The sequence below is a fragment of the Myotis davidii genome, unplaced genomic scaffold (assembly GCF_000327345.1).
Source record: "Myotis davidii unplaced genomic scaffold, ASM32734v1 scaffold1205, whole genome shotgun sequence".
NCBI lineage: Eukaryota > Metazoa > Chordata > Mammalia > Chiroptera > Vespertilionidae > Myotis > Myotis davidii.
The window spans coordinates 184699-185072 of record NW_006295739.1 but is presented as its reverse complement, the minus strand read 5'-3'; positions in this window follow the sequence as shown (position 1 = coordinate 185072).

Here is a 374-nt window from a genome sequence, read left to right as displayed (position 1 = left end):
ATAAAAGCCTAAGTGACCTTTATGGGGGAACGACCAGAACATCTCGTTGCAATGATGCACACTGACCACCAGGGGGCAGACACTCAACACAGAAGCTGCCCCCTGATGCTCAGTGGGCTCCCACATGGGGAGCGCAGCTCAGCCAGAAGCCGGGATCATGGATGGCAAGCGCAGTGGTGGTGGCAGGAGCCTCTCTTGCCTCCACAGCAGTTGTAAGAAGCAGTAAGCCAAACGGTAAGGAGCAGCAAGCAGGCAGTAGGTAAGGAGCGAGGGGTCCTGGATTGTGAGAGGATGCAGGCCAGATTGAGGGACCAACCCCTCCTCCCACTGCAAGAATGTCAAGCACCAAGCCTCTAGTATAATGATAAAGAAAT